The sequence below is a fragment of the Aegilops tauschii genome, chromosome 3 (genome assembly GCF_002575655.3).
Source record: "Aegilops tauschii subsp. strangulata cultivar AL8/78 chromosome 3, Aet v6.0, whole genome shotgun sequence".
Taxonomy (NCBI): domain Eukaryota; kingdom Viridiplantae; phylum Streptophyta; class Magnoliopsida; order Poales; family Poaceae; genus Aegilops; species Aegilops tauschii.
This window is the reverse complement of record NC_053037.3, coordinates 506,760,553-506,783,391: the sequence shown is the minus strand read 5'-3', so window position 1 is coordinate 506,783,391 and position 22,839 is coordinate 506,760,553.

The following is a 22,839-nucleotide window of genomic DNA, read 5'->3' as shown; positions in this document are numbered from 1 at the left end:
TGGGCCATATATTGACCCAAGAAGGCGTGGCCGTAGACCCAGAAAAGGTCAAGGGCATACTTGACTGGGAACCACCAGCCAACGTGACCGATGTACGGAGTTTCCTAGGAATGGCTGGATATTACCGGAGATTTATTGAAGGATTCTCCACTATGGCAAAACCAATGACCCAGTTGCTCAAGAAAGACAAGAAGTTTGTATGGACGGAAGCGTGCGAGAAAAGCTTCCAAGAACTCAAGAAGAAACTAACAACAACACCAGTTTTGATCGTGCCAGACATACACAAGAGTTTTGAAGTGTATTGTGACGCATCCCGGAAGGTCCTCGGGTGCGTGCTGATGCAGGATGGCAAAGTTGTCGCGTATGCTTCCAGGCAACTACGGAAGCATGAGGAAAATTATCCAACTCATGACTTGGAGCTAGCAGCAGTCATCCATGCACTCAAGGAGTGGAGGCACTTTCTGTTGGGAAATCATTGTGAAATATATACGGCCCATAAGAGCCTTAAATATATTTTCACGCAACCAAAGCTAAATTTACGACAACGACGCTGGTTGGAATTGGTCAAGGACTATGATGTCGGCATTCACTACCATCCAGGGAAAGCAAATGTAGTGGCAGATGCTCTTAGTTGGAACCCCAGCCCGGGCAACGACAGTCCACAAAACTTGAGGCCTGAGTTTCAGCAGGAGTTCGCTAGACTCAACATGGTGTTAGTATCTGAGGGCACCATATCAAATCTGGAGATACATCCCACACTTATGGAACAAATTAAGAAGGCTCAGCAGGGACATCCCAGCATCGAAGGTATAAAAAGAAAAATGAGCCTTGGCAAGGCTTCAGAGTTCGTCACAGACAATGAAGGAATATTATGGTACGGGGACAGACTTTGCGTACCAAACATTGAGGAACTCAAGCAACAAATCCTAACCGAAAGCCACACCGCTCCATACTCGATCCACCCTGGAGGAACCAAAATGTACAAAGACATTCAGGAAAGATTTTGGTGGCACGGTATGAAAAGGGATATAGCCACATTCATTGCTTGTTGCGATTCTTGCCAACGCATAAAAGCCGAGCATCAAAAGCCAGCAGGGCTACTACAGCCAAACAGGATACCGGAGTGGAAATGGGATGAAATTGGAATGGACTTCATCGTCGGACTACCTCGATCGCAACGCGGAAATGATGCCATATGGGTCATCACAGATAGGCTAACCAAGGTAGCACATTTTATTCCCGTGAAGACGACCTACTCCACTCAAAGGCTAGCCAAGCTTTATCTCTCCCGTATAGTTTGTTTGCATGGAGTCCCAAAGACTATAATATCCGACCGAGGCACTCAATTTGTCTCTAAATTCTGGGATCACTTACAACAAGCTCTGGGCACTCAACTAGCATTCACTACAGCGTACCACCCTCAGACTGATGGACAAACGGAACGCGTGAACCAAATCCTAGAGGACATGCTGAGAGCCTGTGTGCTCACCTATGGATCCAGTTGGGAAGAAAGTTTGCCATATGCCGAGTTTGCTTACAACAACAGTTACCAAGCCAGCTTACAAATGGCACCCTTTGAAGCATTGTACGGACGGAGGTGTCGTACCCCACTAAATTGGTCAGAGACAGGTGACAGTCGTATCTTCGGCCCAGACATGCTCAAGGAGGCTGAGGAGAAAGTTAAACGGATCAGGGACAGACTCAAGACAGCTCAAAGCCGACAAAAGAGCTATTATGATCAAAAACATCGTGAGGTCAGCTTTGAACCCGGTGATTTCGTATACCTACGAGTGTCTCCTATGAGGGGCCTGCAACGGTTCAAAATTAAGGGGAAGCTAGCCCCGAGATTTATTGGACCCTTCTGTATAATTGCCCAAAGAGGCACAGTAGCCAACCAGCTAGACCTACCCAAAGAGCTGTCAGACGTCCACGACGTGTTCCACGTTTCACAATTGAGGAAATGTGTAAGCAACCCAGGGAAGCATGTATCTCATGAGAGCATTGATGTGCAACCAGACCTCACCTACAGAGAGCGGCCAGTAAAGATTTTGGAAGAGTCTGAAAGGAGGACCCGTCAGAAAACAACTAAATTCTTCAAGGTCCAGTGGAGCAATCACACCGAGGATGAAGCTACATGGGAAAGAGAAGATTTTCTTCAGGCAGAGTACCCATATCTATTTGAGGATCAGCAGAAATCTCGGGGACGAGATTTTTCCTAAGGGGGTAGGTGTTGTGACACCCAAAAATTTTATTTGGCTTTTTCAAACTTTTATTTGATTTAAGGGATGTTATTGAAAAAAAATTCTGAAGAACTCTCCCTCTCAAAATATTTTCTTTTGTGACAAGTGTTTTGTTTTGGATTCACCCAAGACTTGATTTTGGTCTTGGAGGTTTTTCCTTCTTATGTGGACTCAAAACCAAATGCTTTTCACTTGGGAGTTTTCTTCTCAAAAAAAATCTTTTAAATAGCCCTATGGCATTTGGAGTGATCTTCTCCCCTTTTCAAAATCTCCTCTTGCCATGACATGAGTGGAAATCCCCTCCCAAAAGCCATTCCCCATCCTTGTGTCAAGTTATACTTCAAATCCAGCAAGTTGAACCTCTCCATGTATTTGTTTCCATTTAATTCTTATCAAAAATAATTTGTGCCTTCTATTTTGATCCTTGGAGGTTTTCAAAGGAACTACCATTTCTACTTTGATTTTTGCCTCCAAACCTTTTTCCCTGGCTAGTCCTTAGAGCCCTCAACCAAGATCCATGAAGATCCACTGGTCTCCAGTTCAAATATTTCAAATTGTGCTTGCTGCAAGTTTGGACCATATTTGCCAAATTTGATGAAATTCATCTGAATTCTCCTCCTAAAAATCTAAGAAAATTCAGGCCGCCTCTGGGTGCATTGAGAGGTCACCTCACCAAGTCCCAGCTCCAGAAAAAATTTTCTTCATGCCAAATCATTTCGTCGAGCACTTGAAGGGCACTGTTGCTGTCATGTTCAGAAATTCAGAGATACAGTTTCAGAAGAGCACTGTCGTTTTCTTCAGAGTCCGTTCTCGATCTCGCCAGTACCGCGGTGGCGCCTTGCTCCCTGTTCTCTCCTTCTTATCCCTGTGCCGCACGATCTCCTGGAGGCTTGTGGGCGTCGTCGACGAGCAGGAGGAGGTGCGCCACCCGTGAGCGACGGCAGCAGCGGCTTTGCGGCTGCCAGAGAGAGGCGCAGCGTAGACGGCGCCGTCCAGCGCCGCCCAAGCCACCAGAGGCCGCCGCGTGGCCATCCACTCACCCGTGCTCGCCGCAGCCCTTCGTCGTGAACTGGTAGGCGCGGAGCACGCTCTCTGCCGCCGCCGTGCCCGTACGGCCACCCCGTCGAGGATCGGCGCATTACGCCTAGCCCGACCGAGGTTTAGCGGTGGAACGGCACCAGTGATCCTCCCTGATGGTGCCTAGCCCCCTAAAACCCCTGCCCAACCTCTGCCTCGCCGTAATCGCTCGCCGGAGATATCCCGTTCACGGCCACCCCCTCGGATCGCCTATAAAAGGAGCCCCCGAGCTCGAACTCGAACCCACACCACCTCTACACACCACCAATACCACGCCAAGCCACTGGAAGAGCCCCGTGAGAGCCTTCTTCCCCAACTCCGGCCGCCTCGACCCGCCACGGGACCCAGCTCGATTCGCTCCCGTGCGTGCACCCCTACCCCTCAGCTCTTGCCAGTAGCCTTCTAGTGCATTCACTCTGCTGACCCGCGCTTCAATTTGGAGTTTACAGCACCCACCGGAGTACTCCACCACCGCCCGAACCACCGTCCGCCGGAGAAAGTGTCGCCGTCGACGTGGTGCTCTTCGTCGGCCAAGTCCACCACCCACCGACGCAGAAGAACACACTGAACCTCTTGGTACCCTCCGGTCTCTCTGCCTCGCCGTGGTTCAACGCCGGCGACCACCGCAGCCTTCGGGCGCCGGTGAGCTCCGTTGGAGTTTTTAAACCTGACGTGTGGACCCCCCCGTCAGCCTCTCTTCTATTTCCCCCGAACCGTTTTCTGATGGCGCCTTCGGGCAGAATGCGTTTTCTCTTTGGGCTGGCGCATTTCTTTCCGAACCGTTTTCTGTTTTCTCAGTTAAGTCCCCGGATCTTTTCTGTTTCATCACAGATTAGTCCCTGGACTAAAACCCTTATATCTTTTTGATAAAAGATGCTTTTTGATTGATTCTTTTTCTGTCATCCTTTTATTTTTGTCTAGTTTTTTATGGTATTTATTTGGAAAAATTTTGGAAACAAATTTTATGCACGCGATGATTTTCACGTTAGTGTACGGTTTCGCTATACCGTAGGTTCCGGAGGAGGTGACGGAGCCGCGAACTTCGCCGACCTAGACTCCGACTTCTCCAAACCAGGCAAGCATGTTTGAACCTTTGATATGATAGGTGTTTTGCATGTTTGCTTGAATGGTTTGTGCATGGCATATGAGCATCGGTGAGTATCTCGTTGCATGTAAGGCAACTATCCGTGTGTTCCGAAGTTACTGTGATCTCTGATGAGAGATGGCCTAGTCATGTGGTGACATGAAAGGTAGTGAGATGGTATTGTTGTAGCATGCCAGTCTTCGTCATCCGATAAACTCCGACGTTAACGTGGACTGAGCCACGTTACCGTTCTTCCCCTTTCGTGCTGCCACATGTTTTCTGCAAAGAATACGGTTTAGTAAGTTGTTAACCTCTTTCCTTGTACACACCAAATAGAGGGGCCGGGATGAGGGTTCCATGGCCCTGGATTAAAGCCAGTCATCCGGTCAGGGGGCATGGGTGTTTCCGGTTGGGACCGAGAGGGGGGCACCCCTTAGAGCGCGCGTATATAAATTTGATCCCATGCCACGCGAGGTTGTAGCCTCCCCGTCTCAAGGTTTTTCTTGAACGTTGCCGAGGGTGATTCCTGGCATCGGAATGTTAAATGGGTGTGTACTGGTTAGATGTGTTTCTCCTAAAACACCGTAAACAGAACTAGTCCCCGTGACTACTGAAATCCGTTGGCTGTGGTTAAAGTACAAACTCTGCAGAGTCAAATCCTTCCGAGTCATCGCGTCCATGGTCAAGGATCATGGCCAGTATATCCACATCTATGCCAATCCTCGTGGTAAATCCCCGGTGAACAAGCTTGAGTGGTATACCCGTTTGAATTGTTATTCCTGTGGATGGACTAACCTTTATTTTCTCCCGTACCTGAATATTCCCTTGAAATGAAATAAATTTATAAGCTACTGGAATATTAAGTTGTGAAATATAAGCCCTTTTTGTGATCTCGCTCAGACGTCCGACTGTGGCACTCTTGTCATTTACTTTCAATATAAGCCCTTTTTGTGATGTCGCTCAGACGTCCGACTGTGGCACTCTTGTCATTTACTTTCAATATAAGCCCTTTATGTGATGTCGCTCAGACGTCCGACTGTGGCACGCCCGCTATTTACTTTTGATATAAGCCCTTTATGTGATGTCGCTTCAGACGTCCGACTGTGGCATGCACTGTTATTTATTTTTCCATTATAAGCCCTTTATGTGATGTCGCTTCAGACTTCCGACTGTGGCATGCACTGTTATTTATTTTTCCATTATAAGCCCTTTATGTGATGTCGCTTCAGACGTCCGACTGTGGCATGCACTGTTATTTATTTTTCCATTATAAGCCCTTTATGTGGTGTCGCCTTGACGCCCGACTGCGGCATTGTTATTTCATTTGTATCCTTTCGAGGAGTCATTCAGACACTCGATTGGCCTTCAGTATTACTTTGGGATTTCGGGAGGACTCCCGCCCGACTTCCCTTTTATTTTCCCATGCATTTGCTATCTTATTCCCTGAGTGCGCTTTGTTAATCTGTTCATATGCATCATGTTTACATTTGTTATATCTTATGTCCGAACTGTCTTGCGAGTACTTTCATAGTACTCACCTGGCTTGTTGTTTTGGCCAGATGTTGACGAAGGTGATCTCATGGATGAAGAGTTTGATAGTGAGTCCGACGCCTAGAGGAATCCCAGTCAGTCCCGTGCGATCCTGGATGTTGGTCACTTGTATCATATACGCTTCTGCCACCCTCAATAAGTATCCTCGAGCCTCACTCCGACGCTCGAAGGGTTGTTAGATTCAGGAGTCATGTCACCCACTTCACTGTGACATATCCACCACCGCTTTTATTTGTGAGCTAGTAGTTATGCCACCCTATCCGCCGTTATGTTTTTATCGGCGTGCTTGTAATAAATTGTTGAGCAGTCTCCGCTCAACCTTGTATTATATTTAGTACTCCTGGTTTTCTCTTCTGTGAATCAAGATATTGTCTACCAGTGAGAAGGATTCTTCTCTGCTGGTCCGTAAAAGGGATCGTTTTCTCAATAAATATTTTTATTGGAAAACCGGTCGTGACAGGGGGTCCCCTACTGTGCGTCTAAGGTCGATGCTAACAGGAGACGGGGAACACGATGTTTACCCAGGTTCGGGCCCTCTTGATGGAGGTAATACCCTACTTCCTGCTTGATTGATCTTGATGAATATGAGGATTACAAGAGTTAATCTACCACGAGATCATAATGGCTAAGCCCTAGATGTCTAGCCTGTATGATTGTGTTCGCCTCTACGGACTAAATCCTCCGGTTTATATAGACACCGGAGAGGCCTAGGGTTGTACAGAGTCGGTTTACAAAGGAAGGAATCTTCATATCCGAACGCCAAGCTTGCCTTCCACGCAAAGGAGAGTCCCATCCGGACACGGGAGGAAGTCTTCTGTCATGTATCTTCATGGCCCATTAGTCTGGCCCACGTCACATAGCCCGGACATCCGAGGACGCCCGCATGGAGGCCGGGGAGTGTCTGGGCACGAGAATGGTTGGAGGACGGAGGGAGGAGGAGGAAGGATTTGGTAGATTTGGTGCAATTTGGGGTGGGGTCTGGCTATCGGGTCCGACATGGGCATGCCCGGGCGCCCCTATATCCGCCCCATATTTGGGCTGGATATAGAGGGTGCCGGTCAACCCGGATGTTTGAGGGCCGTTTGAGGGCCCCGTCTGGGTCAAAAAATCGTGACCGGGCAGCCCACCCAAACATATGAGGCGGGTTTAAGAGGTCCGGTTGTAGATGCTATAACGTCAGAATGTCAGGCATGATCAGCAAGCATGAGAATGGAAATAACAGAAGTGTTACCATAAAGTAGTACACATGAACATCGTTATCACGTGGTGTCTTCACTACTGTGTCAATAGCTCACAAGTTAGCAGCATTTTTTATAACCCACAACTTGGCAGCAGAGAGTGTTTATCTTGTTGCCTCCGCCGCGTGGGTTTTCATCCTTCCAGTCGTCCCATGCCCTTGCTTTCTCCTCTTTGGCCGTTCGGCGTCCTTGCCTTTTGAATAATCTTGGCAGTTTTTTTTATACATAGAAGGATGGATTTTATTGAGTTAAAATGAAGCATCGAGAGGATACAAACTCGATGAGCACGTAACTGATCTCTCATAGATAGAATGCACGCAGTCAACACCAACACACACAAAAAAACACGCCCGCGACTAGCAAACCTTTGGTCCGGTTCTTCGTCTTGGTTGGCAGCGTCCCCGGTGATGGCTTTGGAGATGATCAATGTCATGTTGGTTCGGCCGGCCCCTCTAGTTCTAGGCTTAGTGGGCTTAGCTATAGTTTTTGCTGTTGTTCGGGCTGAGCATCTCTTTTCTCTCTGCTCCAATGGTCTTGCTCATCCTGGTTTTTGCCCGTGTCATGTGTTGTACCTTGTTATGTATTCATTTCATTTCCTTTTATCCATGAAAAGATATATAAGACCAAAGCTCTGTGTATGCGAGGAAAAAACAGAGCAATCAGATCCGCAATCGCTGCAACAATGATCATATATGCACCAATCGTCTAGTGAAACCATGCAGATGACGAGGTTCTACAATAGCAACGCCTTCAAGAAGGGAGCGACATTGAAGCGTCGTCGACACCGGATCCAATTACCAGTAAGGCCAGGATTTAGGTTTTCACCCTGAATAATTAATCCAAACATATATGAGCAATCATTTAACAAGGTAATGACAATTTTTTTATCATCGACAGGTATAACCAACTCGGGCCAGACTGAGGCTTTCACCGAGGAATTCGAGACCGGATGCTCGAGTAGAACCACCATCGAAGTTACTCATGCATTGTTCCCACCACTTTTTCACGACCCCAACAGCTACATGCGATGTGCGACCGCCGCCCCTGCATAACCATCACTCTATGTCGATTCGTCGTCCATAGTTTGCATCTCATTGCCGAAAGTTAACCACCGGATCATGAGACATGAACCCTTCCGAAGACATTTCAGTGACCACCACCGCCGTGAAGTCGCAGGACTTCTCAGTAGCCACACTACCCGGGTGATCGGATCAGGATCACCAGCACCAAGCCGTCCAGATTTGAATCAGGGAAACCATGCCGGGTCAACGATGGACAAAGCCAAGACGCATGAGCCCGACATCAAATCCAACTGCCGGGCCATCAACATGGTCGTGAATAGTCGTCGCCCAGGTTCCATATTTTCTCAGCGAGGAGGAGACAACCGGAGGACCCCACCACCTCGGTAGATGCGGCGACAGCAGTGGCAGCGCAAACCCGCGACAAGAATGCCCAGGAACGCCAACCTTTGGTCGCCAGCCTGCAGGACCCGAGTCGGGCATGCCGCTACGACACCTGTTGCATCGCGCTGACGGAAAGCGCTCCACCGCTGCACAACCACTTGTAGGCACACCCACGCGTCATCCCTGGAGCAGCCCCCGCGGCGCGAGGAGCCCTTTCCATCATACCTCCGAGGGCCAAGATCTGGGAGGTTAGGCATCTAGTGAGATGCCTCGCTGCCACCCTCCTTGGAGCTTTCCCATGCTTCGTCGGCGAGCTCCACAGGTAGAGGAGATACCAGAGAGAGGGGAGGCTGGGCTAAGAGGTAGCGGCAATGAGGTTTCCCCATGTCGCCGGGATGGGCGATGCAAAGGTTGTGAATCTTCGCAGTTCTTCCTGTCATTGATCCATCATTTTCATTTTAGTTAAGCAGGCTTCTTCGATGCTCATTTTGAGCATCCTATAGTTTTTCATACAAACAGAAGTCAACATAGAATTTTAGTCAAAGGATAGTCTCATTATCTCAGCATCCAAGGTACACCTCCAAACCATTATCTCAACATGATAGCATTTTCAAGTGTTTATTATCAAAAGAAAAATTAAAAACATTCCTTTCGGACACATTTTCTGCATTTATACTGTCAGAAACAAAGGATGGTCTCCAACAAGATCGAAATCAACGACATGATTCAACGTCCAGCAACCGAATAATGGGGTAGGCGATATACTTGTATATGTTTTTTAGGGGTGAACCAAGTTTTATTCATCAAAGTCCACAGATAGTGGGATACAGTTTAGGTCATGGGGTTGGCGCAACCAAACTTGGCGCCGTGGACCTAATAAAAGACTAAACTTGGCTAGACAATGTGCTTCATAATTAACAGCACAACCTTCAAAAGTAATCTTACAATGAAGTTGAGAAACATGAAGGTTGATCTCACTAATTATTGCGCCATATATGCCTCTGTTGCATCTGGCAATATGAGAGACTGCCTGCTTTGAGTCCGATGCTATGATGAAATTCTGGACATTACGATCCGCTGCTAGAGTAATCCCTTCTCTACATGTAATGGCCTCCAGAGTGGTCGAATCATCAACTCCTTCTTTTACAAGTGATGAGCTACCCGAGTACTGACCATTGCCATCACGACAAACTACCGTTGCAGCTCCACTTCTCCCTTTTCTTACCCCCGCGTCGACATGGATCTTGGCGTATCCAGTTGGAGGGGCTTTGGGTCGCTGTTGTGCCACTGGTGGTGCATGCCCAATATGTGACGGCTAGGTCCCCCTTATTGTGTCTAGCTCACTAATGTAACTCTTGATAAAGGAAAATGTGGCTTGTGGAGTCTGAAAGATACCTTCATGACTGGCCTTGCGTCGAGCTGCCCAAATCGCCCATAAGGTGGTCGAAAGAAGCACAAACTGATCATGCGACGGTGATTCCATCAGAGTGAACATCGACTAATTGGCCTTAGGTTCGGTGATGGATATTAGCTTATGAGCCAAGTCGTCATCAACTAGCGCCCATATGCATCACTACAAAAAAAAAAGACACATCCGTGACATTTTGGGCCGAACGAAAAAATTTTATGTCATACTTATGACACTTCTATGATGATAATTGTGACAAAACCCGGTATCATCATAGATGTGGTGGGCTCCTAGTTCTATGACAAAACATCATGACAGAAAATGGGCTTTTCATCCTGGGCGGGCCGGAGACGCAACTGCATGACATTCTTTGGGCCGTCCATGACGGAAAAAACCGTGGTAGAAGCGAGGGCGAGGAAAATATGGGTGTGTTCCCGGTTACGGTGGGTGGTCGGGGCCGAGCGATGCGCATTTATCTCATACACGCACGCGCGTGGGTGCGAGGAATTGGGATCTAACTGAACCCGAGCGATTGCACTGCAGGCTACGCATTACTGAACCCAAGCAATCGATCGATGGCTGTTAACTGAACCCGATCGAGCGATTCCTTCGCTACTGCTGCTAACTTAAGCCGACCGATGCTGCCTCTGGATGAACAGTGAGCATTGCTGGGGGGTTTGGATGAACAGTTCCCGGTGGGGAAGGATGAACAGGACCCCGTGGTGTTGCCTCTAGATGAAGAGGACCCCGATCGATCGAGCCGGTTGGGGCTGGATGAACAGGACCCCGTGGAGGGCTGGATAAACAAGACCACCCCGTGGAGGGCTGGATGAACAGTAGACGATGGAGGTCTGGATGAACAGTAGACGATGGAGGTCTGGATGAACAGTAGACGATGGAGGTCTGGATGAACAGGAGCCCGTGGAGAGGGCTGGTTGAACAGTAGCCGGTGGAGTAGCGCGCAGTGGAGGCTGGATGAACAGGTGCCCGTGGATGAACAGTCGTAGGTGGAGGCTGGAGGAGGTCGACGGTGGATGACAGTAGCCCGTGGAGGCTGGAGGTGGTCGACGGTGGAGTTGAACAGTATCCCGTGGAGTCCCGTTTTGCGGTACGCCACACCCCTCCCGATGAACAGGACCCCCTTTTGGACCGTAGCGCTCCAACACAAATCCGCTTCCTCCGTTTTGCGGTACGCCACACCCCTCCCGATCAACAGGACCCCCGTTTCGACCGTATGTGGTCCGTTTCCTCCATTTTGCGGTACGCCAGACCCCTCCCGATGAACATGATCCCATTTTGAACGTGGCTGGTCGAACACAAGGCCGTTTCCTCCGTTCTGTGGTACGCCAGGCCTCGTTTCCACCGGCTGTTCCGTCCAAGCCAGTTGGCTGCCACGCGTTCCGTTGCCTCCCGATGAACACGACGCATTCCGTTGCCTCCCCATGAACACGACGATGACACAGTTTCTCCGTTCCGACCCAGCCATGTACACGAGCCCTGGCCGTACGTATGCGCGAGAAGGCGTTCGAGACCCCGCCCGTATGTACGTACGTGGCCGTATTTTCTTTCTTGCACACTGGCCGCTGTACGTATGTGTACATGCTACGTGCGCGCCTCTACATTGACCAGTATGTATGTACACATTCGCAACCAGAATGACAACGCTACGTACGCTTCGACCAGGTGGGTCCCGACTGTCCGGCACTTCCTTGCGTGCGAAGGTGTAGCTGGTGGGTCCCAGCAGTCAGGGGGGCGAATCGTTTTTTTGCCCGGACGCACTTCCTTGCGTACGAAGATGTAGCTGGTGGGTCCCAGCTGTCAGGGGGAAATGTTTTTTTCACGAAATACGGTGGCCCGTCCGGCGGGTCCCCGCTGTCAGGTGGAGGAATAATTATTTTGCGCGTAATAAGGAGGCACTTCCTTGCTGCGGCCGTGGACCCAGCTGTCAGGCTCTCCACGTACAGTCCACGTCCGATGGAAGCCGTTCCTTGACCATGTTTACCACGCCGCGCCGAGAGCACCAGGGCGGTGGACGACGGCGAGGCCTAGGAAGGGGACGACGCGGAGCCGGGGAAGATGCGTCAGTGGATGCCCACACGTAGAGGAGTATGAGGGTTCAGTGGTTCGCTGCAGTGTGAGGCTGCCGTCGCCGCAGAATAACAGGGGGTGTGGGTGAGTAGAGGGATGGTCTGGCCAGCGGTGGGAGTAGTAGTGGCGGTGAGGCCTCCGCCGCATTGCAGCCGGCCACGGGAGGCAGGAGCAGGAGGCACGACCGGCGCTGCTTTGGGCGGCTGGAGCAAGAAGACCAGAGGTTGAAGAAGCACTACGGCCGTTGGATGGACATCGTACGGTCACTGGAGCTAGAATCGTGCATATTGACTAAGTTGACAAAGCCCTCCGTCCCCATCAACTTAGTAGGCCCACAAGTCAGCCTGCCACTATACTGAGTCCCAGCTAGCTGGGGGAGTATTCATTCTTTTGTGCGTAATAAGGAGGCACTTCCTTGCGTGCGAAGATATAGCTGGTGGGTCCGAGCTGTCAGTGGCGGTAACGTTTTTTCGCGAAATATAGAGGCCCTTTCGGTGGGTCCTAGATGTCATTATTTTGCGCGTAATAAGGAGGCATTTCCTTGCGTGCGGCCGTGGACCGAGCTGTCAGCCTCTCCACGTACAGTCCACTTCAGATGCATGTCGGTCGTTGACCACGTTGACCAGGCCGCGCCGAGAGCACCAGGGCGGTAGACGACGGTGAGGCCTAGGAAGGGAACGACACGGAGCCAGGGAAGACTTGGCAGTTTTTTCCCACGCGGAGGGGAGTACGACTGTACGAGGGTTTCCTCGTTCGTCTGCCGTCGCCGGAGAATAATAGCAGGTGTGGGTGAGTAGAGGGATGGCTAGGCCAGCGATGGGAGTACGGTGGGGCGGTGAGGCCTGCGCGGCAGCACAGCCGGCCGCGGGGAGGAGGGAGCAGGCAGTCCCGCCGGCGCTTGTTTGAGTAGCTGGAGCAGGAAGAGCAGAGATTGAAGAAGCACGACGGCCGTTGGATGGACATCCAACAGTCACTGCTTGTGCGTCAACCTTTTTTTGGAAAAGCCTCAAATCTGTGGAAAACAGCATACAGCCCATCTGCCATTATTTCTAATAATTTACTACCCATTTGCTAATTCTTAAGGGTTTTTTTGGAGCCCATATTCTTTTTGTTAGCATTACAGCCCATATTGTGGCCACGGTTAAAAAATTATACGAAATTTTGCATATTTCGGTGCGGTCCGAACTGTTTTTAATCCTGAAATTTTGAGTCACATTCAAACTGATTTTAAAAATAAATGTATATCAATATAAAATCCAACAAATTTTCCACGCATAAAAATCAATGCAATTTAAAATCTCGAAATGAAAAAAAGTAATTTGAAACTACTTGCCGGTTTGATGTGTTTTAAAAATGTACAACCCATTTCTCATTACTGATAGGCCATTTTCTCGCGCAGCCGAATGAAGCTCTCCTCGTCTTGAAAGATTTGCAGCCCAACAGGCCTGACAAAGCGACTTACTTGGCAAATCACAAAAAAACTGGGCTAGCCATTTTTAGAAAGAAAAAAAAACTACTGGGCTGGTCTGTGGTAAACATAAAAGAGAAGCCTGTCTAGACAGGCCAGAGTGCCCCGCACGGCCCAGTTGACACCCTGCTTCCGTCTCAAAAACAAATTAGATAAATGCCACTCCAATTATGGCGACTCATAAAAATGCCACTGCAATTTGCAAACTTTGAAAAAATGCCACATCAATTTTTGCAAACTTTGAAAAACGCCACTGCAATTTGCAAACTTTGAAAAACGCAACTCCAGACTTCGAAAAATGCCACTGGAAATGGCATCAAATGGCATTTTTCAAAGTTCGGAAATTGCAGTGGCATTTCTCGGACACACTAGATTTGGAGTGCCATTTATCAAATTTACCCAAAACAAAAATAACTGGGCGAGCTGCTGGGTCCCTGGTGTCAGCCGCTCGTTGTGCAGTTCTCTCGTTTATTGACTCGTTGACAATGGCATGGGACCCAGATGTCAGAAATCCATTAGGAGGAGCCATTTTTTTATTGGCTTGAAATAAGGAGGCACTTGCTTGTGTACTGCCATAACCTTGGCGGGTCCCTGCTATCATCCTCTCCACGTACAATCATCTCCTGATTGTGTACGCGTCAACTTGGTAGGCCCACAAGTCAGACTCTAAACCTGTGGAGGACAAATACAACCCATTTAAAAAAAGAACAGCCCATTCCATACGTTCCAACGGAAAGTTCAACATTTAGAGCAAAGTAACAGGTCTGATCCACATATAGAGTACTAAACTTCCACATTGACAACCATCATAGCCAAGTTAACTACCTACTCCCACTAATACTCTAGTAGCGTACAAGTACTAACTTACTCTTAGCTAACTAGACGATGCCGCCCGCCATCTGCGGTACACGCTAAACGCCAGCACCGGCGTCCTCCGCCTCGCCTCGGACTTGCAAGAGGTGCGATAGGGCGCGGTGCTCGCGCGCGTTGGCCCTTTCCATGCCGGCGTGGTCCACCGAAGCTTCGGCTTATAAGCGGGAAACCCACTTGACGAGCTGGTAGTAAAAATCAGCGTCGCGAACGCGTGCGTGCCCGACAGCCTCCAGGGCTATTTGCCGGGCGCCGGCCTCCACGTAGTCGTCCTAGTTGCGGGTGCTCTGCTCGCGACTCAGAGCATCGGTGCGCTGCTGCTCCATGTCCCGCTGGCGGCGCATATCGGCGATACGCTGCTCCTCCGCCAAGCGGTCGCGCTCCAACAATTCCTGCTCCTCCGCCAGGCGGTCGCTCTCCAACAAGTCTTCGATCTCCGCATTGCCATCTAAAGACCGATAGAATGCCTCTCCCTCCGTCTGCCTTTCGGTGAAAAACCGAACACTAGTTCCGGCGATGACCGCCTCCGGCCTCGCCTATCACGGACGGGCGGGGGCATGGCGGACGTGGCGAGAGCGAGGATAAGTGACGAGCGACGTCGGGCCGGTGGGGGCTTATGAGGATAGGGCGAGTTGAGTCACGGTGCCACCGGAGAAGGCCGGGAAACAATACTTATAGGCGGAAGGTAGCGCGACGGTCATCGAAATTCAATGCATAAGCAGGCATGGCTTAGCACGCCAGCTTGCCGTGGAAAACTAGAGAAACAGAAATTATGACTGTGCCGTCCCGTCCCGTCCCGTCCGTGCTGGGTCGCACGCCGGCATGACGGTCAAACGAGTGCACTCGAATCATCTCCCTCCTTGTCAATAATGATTCCACGGATTTAAAAGGCCCGCAACAATTAAAGCCTACACGCGTGGGTCAACAGGCTGAAAGAATGTACATCGTGAAAATTTCAGTGAAAGACACACCGGGCCGGAAATTAGCCCAACATTTAAATGGGCCGCTAAAAGGCCGAAAGATGTACATCGTGAAAATTGGCCCATCCACTGAATGGGCCGTTAACAGGCCGAAATCTCATCGGATCGATATTGAGCCCAAATATATAGAGGGCTGTTAACGGGCTCGAACTGACAATGGGCTGCAATGGTGTCAAGTCTTTAACGAGCCGCTGACGGGCCGAATTGGCACATCTCGTATGGGCCGTGGGCTTAAATGGACCTAACACAAGTAGGCCTTATATGGGCCGGCCTGCTAATTTTTACTGGGCCGACCTTTTTCACCGGAATGGGCCACTGTTGGGCCGTGCCACGTGTCGACCTATGATAGGCGCCTCCTGTCCAATGAGTGGATGACATCTGTCCCAACGGTGAGGCAACACGTGTTTCCTCCGGCCAATGATGATTTTACACGTGGAAAATCCCCATTGGTCCGGGCTGTTAATGGGTTATCGGATCCAAAACGAGACCTGATAGCTTAACGGCGTTCCGTTACGGTGGATGCCACGTGTCGGTCACCCTTGACGAAAGCACTTCTGTGACGCGCGATTTATCGTCATGGAAGTGGACACTTCCGTGATGGTAATTTTGGTAATGTCATGGAACACTTCTACGACAGCACAGGTATGGCTATCTTGATTCTGTCATAAAATCGTGATGGATGTACATGCATGACAAAAAACGCAACCTACTGTGACAAACACGTATCATCACGGAAGTGTATTTTTTTGTAGTGCATCTGGATGTGGTACAACTCGCAAGGGAGTGCCTCCATGAGTCAGGCAATTCACACAAACCACAGTACCCATTTGTCAGTCATGTGTCGATGGGCTCGAACATCTTCAGTAGGTATAGAGCGTTTCACGAGCCACCACAAGAACATTCGTAATGTCGACGGGACTTGTGTTTTCCACATACTCTTCCATCAACCATCCTCTTGTGATGTAGTTGACGAACCAAGAGAACTCTCCAGCCATGCTTCTCTCCTCTGTCGCATAGCAACCAACATCGTGTATGCTTACTTGACCGAAAGACGGCCAGTGCGTTCATGGTTCCAGTGTCAGGACCCCGATTCTAAGTCACACCGATCTAGCATGTAACACATCATATCACTTTGCGGCCTCACGCACGGTATTCCCATGGGTGACACCTTACCTGGCCCGGGACCCTTTGCGCCTTTTGGCTCACGTATATGATAGTGTCGCTAGCATCCATATGACAGAGAACCCGGGCCAACATGACTAGTCGTGAACCCAAAGTGGCGCTAACTTACGGGGGCAGGCATACATGAACCAACATCGAACCTGTCGGTCATCAGCGTGTGAATCTGGGCTGTAGCAACTGGGCTAATAGGACTCTGGGAACCCGGGCTGTAGCAGGCTAGCAGGACTCCGGAAGTCACCGCGTGACATTTCCCCGAAGGGACAGACACATGAACGAAGTGGATCACATGCCGGCCAGTCTAAGTGTTCCGGAGCAGTAGTAACTGGGCTAGCAGGACTCTGGTAAACCGGGCTGTAGCAGACTACCATGGCTCAGTGGAAGCACTAGACTACATTGCCCCATAAGAGAGGCTACCAAGGATAAACAACTAGGTTGTCGGATCCCACACATACCAAGCATTTCAATCATACACACAATATGGCCAATATGTGTAAATACAACATGGCATCACAACAAAACTCTACAACTCAAGTATTTATTCATTAGGCTCCGAAGAGCCAGATATTACAAACATGGGTCTGATGACCCAACATACATAGCATACAAGCAACAAGCGGAAGCATAAACATGTCTGAGTACAGACAACTACAAATGAAAAAGGCTGAGAAGCCTGACTATCTACAAGACCCTCCGAAGGGTACAAGATCGTAGCTGAGGTAACAAGCTAAACGTCGAATTCCACGCGGAACTACTAGCGAGACCGAAGCCTCTCTGCAAAAACATAAATTAAGCAAACGTGAGTACAAACGTACCCAGCAAGACTTACATCAGAACTAGCTACATATGCATCAGTAGCAACAAAGGGGGTGGTGGAGTTAACTTTAGCAAGACAGCTTTGACTCGGTGGCTAATCTGAACTACGACTGCAAGTAACTCTTTTGAGGTGGTGCACACGATTCCACATATTCACCATAACAATACACCACTATGGATCCGCTCCCATCTCCCTACGAGAACGCCATCTATAGAACTCACACTTATCTTGCGCATTTTAGAGTAACCACTTTCACTTGTCTATGAACTGTACAGGCAACCCAGAAGTCCTTTACCACGGACGTGGCTATTCGAATAGATGATGTTAACCCTGCAGGGGTGTACTTCTTCACACACGCTCTCGCCACTTACCACCATGTACACGTCGTGTATCTCGGCAACCTTCAAGAGGAAGCCTGGCGAGGGAGCCGGCCACGACCTGACTAACCACACAAGTCTCTAGTCCAGGTTTATCGCCTATTCGGGTTCCATCCGCAAGGAGATCCGGCCGGGGTGTCGCTCACGGCCCCAAACAATGAGAGCAGGGTTCCCGAGGCACCAAACGGGCGTCTCGGTACACCGTGCCTCGCGTCTCTACCGCATCATAGCCCACCCCTCGGGTCAGCGCTACGCACGGCCCCAACACATGTCCTACAAACACGAGAAACTAGTTGCAACTCCTGGACAGAGATCAAGGCGGTTAATTAGTCGAGAGGGGCACTTAAGCATTCCAATGTGTGGTAGTAACTGTTCATGGATCACAAACACAGAACTCAGTTCCTGAGGACGGCTGCAATGAGACAACCCACCATGTACTCCTACATGGCCTCTCACCGCTACCTTTACCAAATCGTGTTCACACACTTAGCTCTCAACAGTAGGACATGTTCACCATATTCCAATTCATTTCCGATGAATCAGACCTGACTCAACTCTAAGCAGTAGCAGGCACGACAACAAGCATGAATGAGTAGGCACATCAGGGCTCAAACAATCCCTACTCATGCTAGTGGGTTTCATCTATTTACTGTGGCAATGACAGGTCATGCAGAGGAAAGGGGTTCAACTACCGCATCATGTAACAGTTGAATCGTTGTTGTCCTAATGCAGTAAAAGAGAGCAGGAGCGAGAGAGTGGGATTGTATCGGAATGAACAAGGGGGTTTTGCTTGCCTGGCACTTCTGAAGATAATATAGTTCTTCATCGGTGTCATCGAACTCATTGTCGAAACACGTCTATCGAGAGGTTACAACCACCGACAAACAAAGACGAAACACAATCAATGCCATGCAACAATATGATGCATGAATGTGACATGGCAATATGCTGTTGATTGGCCTAATGCAACTAGCAACAAGTTAAATGGAATTGGTTTGAACACTAGGTTCAAATTCAAACTCCATATGTGCTTTCTTAAATGCCATTTAAGTCAATTGTCCTAAACAGAGGACATAAGTTGCTCTAACATGCATGCAAATGCCATAAACAGATTCTCTGGATTTTTCTGATTATTTTTCACATATAAATTATTTCCATTGGAGTTATAGATTATTTTCTATGGATTTTTGAAGTTTAAGTCATTTTCTGGAATTTCCTGGATTATTTTTAATCCAGAAAATGACTTATTGCGTTAGCATTGCGCCAGGGTGATGTCAGCGGGTCAACTGGGTCGGCCAGGTCAACCCTGACCGGTGGGACCCACAGGACAGTGAAACAACTAACTAACTCTGTTAGTTAGTGTTAAGATAAATACTAACCTAACTTAATTAGGGCCTGGGCCCACATGTCAGTGACTCATTAGATTAACAGGGATAGTCAACGCTAACAAAATTCCTAAACTAGATTAAGTCAGAGGCTGGCCCCACATGTCATAGACTCGGGGTGGGGTCCAGCCGTGGTCAAACCTGGGTCAACTCGCCGGAGTTGACCCACGGCTCGTCGCCGGCGGAGCCAGAGACGGCGGAGAGCGTCGGGTTTCGCCCTGCGGTGACCAAACGAGCGACGGTTTGGCTTGGTGAGATGTTGGTCCTCGTCCGCATCCAACGGAGCCATCATCTCGCGCCGGAGAGGACCAGAACAACGACGGCGAAGGGAAGTGCGGTGGCCGGAGTTCGGCCGGCAATGGTTTTCGATGCCGAGCAAGGGAGGAGCCGTGGTTGGTCGTGTTTGACTCACGGAAGTGCGGTCAGTGCAGCGGTGAGCTCGGATGCGAGCTTGCATGGCCGTAGCCACGGTGGCGACAAGGCCGGCGGCGGGGAGCTCTCAGGCCCGACGAAAACGACGACTACGGTGACGTTCGGGAAAAAGGAGGGGGGTTTCGGGGAGAGGAGCTCACGGTGGTCACGTCGAGCAGCTCAGCGGGCTCGAGGAGGGGCTGGTGACGGCGTGCGGTCGCCGGCGATCTCTGGTGGCCGACAAGGGAAACGGCGGTGCTGGGGCGTCCAGGGGCTTCCGGCGTTGTGAGGATCGGTGAGGAGGAAGAGGGCATCGGGGCGGAGCTCATAGACTGCTTGGGGTGTCGTCGGGACGGCGGTGGCCGTGGTGGTGGTGAGCGGCAGGGACGAACCCGTTCGGCTGGGTGAGAGAGAGAGAGGTCCAGGGGAGGGGATGAGCGCGGGAGAGAGTGGGAGGGGGTCGAGAGGAGTGTGTGGCGCTCACAGCCGCGTCGGGGAAGCGGCGGAAGCAGGAGGTGGCACGGCGTGTGGCCAGCGCGCAGCAAGCACGCGCCCGAGTCCTCCTGGCGGGAGGTTGGGGATGACTGGCAGTGGCCAACGGGCTTGGCCTGTCTGCTGGGCTGCTGCATATATTACTATCATCATATCTCAAAACTATTACAAAGAATCAAGTTTATTTTGTCCAATGATCGTCATGAAAGTTTTTATTATATCCATCTTTAATATCTATCAGTTTGGGACTAATTTCATGTGTTGCTTTTGATAAGCTCAAACAAATTTAAGTGAAGAACATGAGCATAAAAATTTTCTTCTCTCAAAATAGTATAATTGAAGCATGAGAGAATTTCTTCAAAAATTTACTAACTCTCAAATAAATCTAAGTGAAGCATGAGAGTAATTCTTAAAAAATACTAAAGCACACCGTGCTCAAAAAGATATAAGTGAAGCACTAGAGCAATTCCATAGCTCAAAAAATTTAAGTGAAGCATAAAGAGCAATTCTAACAAATCATAACAAAATTTTGGCTCTCTCAAATAGGTGTGTCCAGCAAGGATACTTGTGACAAACTAAAAAGCCAAACAAGTAAAGACTCATATAATACAAGACGCTCCAAGCAAAACTCATAATATGTGACGAATAAAAATATAGCTCCAAGTAAAATACCAATGGTCGTTAGAAGAAAGAGGGGATGCCTTCCGGGGCATCCCCAAGCTTAGTTGCTTGGTTATCCTTGAATATTAACTTGGGGTGCCATGGGCATCCCCAAGCTTAGGATCTTGACACTCATTCCTTCATCCATCGTGATCTCACCCAAAACTTCAAAACATCAATCACACAAAACTTAACGAAACTTTCGTGAGATCTGTTAGTATAATAAAGCAAATCACTACTATAAGTACTGTTGCAAACACATCCATATTTTATTATTGCATTATACCTACTGTATTCCAACTTTACTATGGCTTATACCCTTCAATACAATCCATAGATTCATCAAAATAAGCACACAATGCAACGAAAACAAAATCTGTCAAAAACAGAACAGTTTGTAGTAATATGGACTCAAACCATACTTATGTAACTCCAAAAATTCTGGAAACTTAGGACGATGCAGACAATTTGTATATCAGTCTTGTGTAAGAAATTCAAAAACTTTCGTCACTTCTGTGATTTTTGAAAATTGTTTTACTGGACGCAAAAGTTTCTGTTTTCCAACAAGATCAAATCAACAATCACCAAACATAATCCCAAAGGCTTTACTTGGCACAAAACTTAATTAAAACATAAATACACAATCATAACAGTAGCATAATTTTGTAAACACTCAAGAACGGAGAGAAAAAGGCAAAAATAATGTTTATTCATTGGGTTGCCTCCCAACAAGCGCTATCGTTTCACGCCCTTAGCTAGGCATAAGATTTCAACGATGCTCACATGAAAGATAATAATCGAAACACAAAGAGAGCATCATGAAACATGTGACAAACACATTTAAGTCTAAGATACATCCTATGTATAGGAATTTTATAGGAAAACAAATTGTCAAGACACGAAATATCTAGCATATTGAAAGGAGAGGAAAAAAACATTCACAATCTCAACAAAACGAGAGGATATTTAATAACATGAAAATTTCTACAACCACATTTTGCTCTCTCATAATAATTATATGTAGGATCATAATCAAATTCAATTATATAGCTATCATGTAAAATTTCCTCTTCACGATGCGCATGCATAAAAGTTTTATGATCTTCCAAGATAGTGGGATTAACATCAACTAAAGTCATGACCTCTCCAAACCCACTTTCATCAAAATATTCATAAAATTGAACATTCCCCAAATACGTGGGATTCTTTTTTCCTAGAGTTGACACTCTTCCAAACCCACTTTTGATAATAATGCAAGCATTATTATCAATTTCATATTAATCACAAGGCTTAAATAAATGTTCAAGATCGTAAGAAGAATCACCCCAATCATGATCATTGCAATAAGTAGTGGACATATCAAAATTAGCATCCCCAAGCTTGCGGTCTTGCATATCATTAGCGCAATTGACATTAATATAATTTATAGTAAAACCATGGCAATCAATATTTTCATTTAAGGTGCTATCATGAATCACTTCGTAAAAAAATCGTTTAACACTTCATCATAATTTTCGGATTCACGAATTTCAAGAAAAACTTCATAAAGATAATCTAGGGAACTCAATTCACTGGCAATTGGTTCATCATAATTGGATCTTTTAAAAAGATTAGCAAGTGGATGAGTATTCATATCAATAGATTTTTAGCAAGCGAAGATGCAAGCAAATAGGAGACACGTGGCACACAAGGAAAGATAGCAAACGATCAAAAACGCAAACGAAAAAGAAGGCAAATAAAAAAGGCAAATATTTGTGAAGTGGGGGATATGAAAACGAGAGGCAAATGGAAAATAATGTAAATTGCAAGGAGATGAGATTTATGATTAGGAACCTTATAGATGTTGATGATGTCTCCCCGGCAATAGCGCCAGAATTTCCTTTTGATGTGGCTAGAACTGCGTCGGTATTTCCCCAAAGAGGAAGGGATGATGCAGTATAGCTACGGTAGGTTTTCCCCTCAGTTATGAAACCAAGGTATCAATCCAGTAGGAGAACCAAACAACACTATGTAAATGGTACCTGCACACAAAGAATAAATCCTCGCAACCCAACACATAAGAGGGGTTGTCAATCCCTCCTTCGTAAAAAGATAGATAATTTTGTATGAGT